Raw genomic sequence first — 4,196 nt, 5'->3', positions numbered from 1 at the left:
GATTGGTTGCTGCTGTACGCTGCCAGAACGGTCAATGAAAATGTGTTCTGTTGTGAGCACAATGCTTAATGGTAGAATCAGAGGGGACTCTTTAGGTCAGTTTACTTACTGCTCAGCTCTTGGGACAAGTGTAGTCGATTATGCCATCACTGACATTGACCCTTCCTCCGTTAGTGCATTCACTGTCAGACCACAGACACCATTGTCAGATCACAGTCAGATCAACGTGTTTTCTGAAGAAATTAATCATCATTTTACCGGACTCTGCCGTTCTGTCCTGCCAATGCATAGAAACACCAGCTAGATGTCCTGTATATTATCTATGTCCTTGTTCAACCATGACCCTGAGAAGCAGAGGATGTTACAATTCATAATGTCCCGTCGTACAGCTCGTACAGTTTATTCTTCGGCGATTTCGCCAATATAACGCCGGGTAGAGGAGGAAGTGTGGGATAAGGGGAGTTGGACTCTCTAAATCTTATGTTTACAGTTTCTGTTTTTCCTTTCCAAACAGTCTCTGAATCTGGAGGCATTGGAAGTGTTTTCGGCTGGAGATGACGGTGGACTCAGTGGAGAACATTCCAGCCACTTGGCAGTGTAGCGGGTTGGTCGGTCGGTCGGTCGGTCGGTCGGTCGGTCGGTCGGTCCAAAGTGAGACGGACGGACGGAAAGGAAAACAAAGTGAGAACCACCTTTTTGGTCCTCACTTCCAAAAATGAACACACACAGACAGACAGACAGACAGACGGACGGACGGACAAACTTACCAAGTCAATTCAAACCTGCCAAATTCAGAGATAAACAACCTTTCAAAAACACCAACAAGTCTGAATAACAGACAATGTTAAAAGGAGAGTCCGTCTGTCTGTCTGTCTGTGTGTGTTCATTTTTGGAAGTGGGGACCAAAAAGGTGGTTCTCACTTTGTTTTCCTTTCAATGACAGCCTAGACCTGGCCAAAATATTCATCTGGCAAAAGTTTCTCAGTGAACCTCACTAAGATAGAATTAATATTATGGCAGGTGTTTGTTTCTTTGTGCTCTTTGGCTCCCCTTGAAGGACACACATGTGTACTGCAGGGAGAGTTTCTAATTGGCTGGCAGAAAACGTATGGATTTTTCCAATTGGACCACAGTGTCTGGTTCAGGATTTTTTGTGATTGGCTAGAATTTGCTATTTGAGCATAAGGAGGGAGGGAAGAGGCGTGGATTGGAGCGTTGTTGACAACATTTACACAATAGTGGAAACTGTCTGATGAATCCAAAACAGAATACCTTGATCACTGCTAACTTAACAGCTAACTAACCAAACCTTGTCGAGTTTATCACCTATTTATCTCTCTATGTATGTATGTACATTTACGGTATATACAATATGTATATAAAAAAAATGTGGGTCCAAATAATGAAATTTTATCACGATTATCCAGATTAAATGCATATAATTGTGTTTAACTTGACATCATAATATCCCATTTCAATCCAAATCTTTTATATTTTACAACCAATTAAGTTATTTAAAAATATCTATATTTTAATGTCAAATGCTTTATTTTTTGTCAGGACATAGTCTTCCACAGGACAGTGTGTAGCCTTGGCATGTTACTGGGAAGATTTAAGAATTAGTAGATTTGAGTGAAAATTTAACATGTCATTTGGGATATTGATAGAGGGAAACTAAGGGAAACTTAAGGGAAACTTATCGCTACAGCCAATCAGTGAGCAGGTAAAAGAATGCCATTTAAAGATTTAAAGCAAATGTTAGTAATTTTTGTACATTTTTGCGTCAAATTTCTTTGCCTGTTTTCCATTGACATTTGCATTGATGCATGTACAAACGGAGTACGCGTTCGAGAAGTGCCCTCCTTTGCTCGGTTTAAGTATTGTTATTGTAACTGTCTGGTCTGCGTTTAGCAAACAGATTTGAAATCATGTTGCGAACAGAAACAGGAGGAACCCGAATACAATAAGATGAAGGCCACTGTTTAAAAGAACACTTATCTTGTGCCCCAACCCACCTCCACTATTTTGGGCACGAATGAAGAATTGTCTTTGAGTTGTTTATTGAAAGCATTACTACATTTGTGTTACTCTCTGTTGTCATTTGTCTTAGCCTCAATGTACAGCGACACTGTAACACTGTTATGGGGAAAAACCCCTGTATTTCTGTGATTTAAAGTATATCAATCTATTGTATTTCTACCTTTCTACCTTTAACAATTACTATTTAATTATCAAAATGCATCTCTCCAGTGTGAATAATTTCACAAGAAGTATGAACACAGTTCATTTAAAGTTCAAGCTTCAGTCAAATAGGCTAACTTCAATTATATAATTTTTTTAAAGCTCTATGGGATCAGTGCCCCCCACCCCCCCGGTTGAGCTAACGTGCGCTAATGCGATTAGCATGAGGTTGTAGGTATAACAAGAACATGTACCAGGACATATCTGATATTGGCAGAAAGCTTAAATTCTTGTTATTCTAACAGCACTGTCCAATTTACAGTAGCTATTACAGTGAAAACACACCATGCTATTGTTTGAGGAGAGTGCACAGTTATGTACTTGAACATGTATATATTGACCAATTAGGCACATTTTGTGCAGACTTGATACAACACCTTGAACAGAAATGTTAATTGAATCAGTCTAAATCTTTGCATACACACTGCCTCCATCTAGTGGCCAACATCTAAATTGCGCTTAAACTGAAAGAATACATTGTGGCCTTTCTCTTGCATTTCAAACGCACATTTTTTTTCTTTCTATTATCTTTTTTACCAGATCTAATGTGCTATATTCTCCTACATTAATTACACATTTCCACAAACTTCAAAGTGTTTCCTTTCAAATGGTACCAAGAATATGCAAATCCTTGTTTCCGGTCCTGAGCTACAGGCAGTTAGATTTGGTTATGTGATTTTAGGCGAAAATTGAAGGGAAAAAAAAGGGTTCGATCCTTAAGAGGTTTGCTTCAATCACATACTGTAACTGAAAGTATGAACACATTTAAAAGTCACTACAGCCAATCAGTGAGCAGCACCAAGCCATTGTTTGGCAGTTTCTTCCACTGAGGTATAATAAGACCTGGAGACTGCAAACAAGATGTCCGACAGTTGACAGGGAGCAGGGTGACTATTCATCACCTTGACCAAAAACATGGCAGAGATCGTCCGGGTTGGGCCTGGGTAGACCGTCATTGTAAATAAGAATTTGTTCTAACCTGAATTGCCTAGTTAAATAAAAGGTAAAAAAATATTTTTTTAAATCACAATATTGGTATTAACAATCTGGATGTCACCTTGATAGTCTATTGTTCAATGGTAGGAGCAAGTTTGTGCAAGTTTGTGCAAGTTTAGCCAATATCAAAGTGATAAAACAGTTATTGTGGCTAGCATTTCGCTACACCTGCAATAACATCTGTATGTTTATTTATTTATCTTGGTAAGTCAGTTAAGAACAAATTCTTATTTTCAATGACGGCCTAGGAACAGTGGGTTAACTGCCTGTTCAAGGGCAGAAGGACAGATTAGTGTGCCAGCTCAGGGGTTTGAACTTGCAACCTTCTTGTTGCTCTGGTTGCTGCTCTAACGCTCTAACCACTAGGCTAACCTGCCGCCCCAGGCGAGCATTAACACCCTCAAAAATGTAGCGGCTAGACCATTAAAATCTAAATGTTTTAATAATTTGACAAAAGAAAAAGCCAAATGACTCCCTTCAAAAAGGAATGATTATGAACCCTGTCACCTGTTGATAATGGGTGTCACTAGAAAGTCGAACACAGCCACAAAGTAAAAATGGGCTACGTCATAAAAAGGAATGAAAACCAAAATTAGATTTTTGGTCTTCATTTAAGGTTAGGTTTAGAAGAAGGTTAGGTTAAAAAAAATCAGATTTTAAGATAAAACTGTAGAAATAGACTGGGTTTATTACTTTGTTGCTGTGGTAACTAGTGATGACCCTGATAATGCCTCCAAATATTTTGTGTTGAACAGGGAATTTACGGTTTTGGGACAAAGACAGCTACTGTTCCCTGATTGGTTACTTTGACAAAATTCGACGTCAAGTGTCGAATTTGTGGTTTGAGGTGTAGAGGCGGAGTTTATTATAGACAGAAACCTGCCCCTCCTACCTGTGTGACGGTCCTCTCTCTCTCTCTCTGTCTCTCAAGCTCTCTCTCTCTCGCTGTCTCTCTCCCT

Source organism: Oncorhynchus mykiss, chromosome 30, assembly GCF_013265735.2.
Source record: "Oncorhynchus mykiss isolate Arlee chromosome 30, USDA_OmykA_1.1, whole genome shotgun sequence".
In the NCBI taxonomy this organism is placed as follows: Eukaryota; Metazoa; Chordata; class Actinopteri; order Salmoniformes; family Salmonidae; genus Oncorhynchus; species Oncorhynchus mykiss.
Note: the sequence above shows the minus strand (reverse complement) of the source record.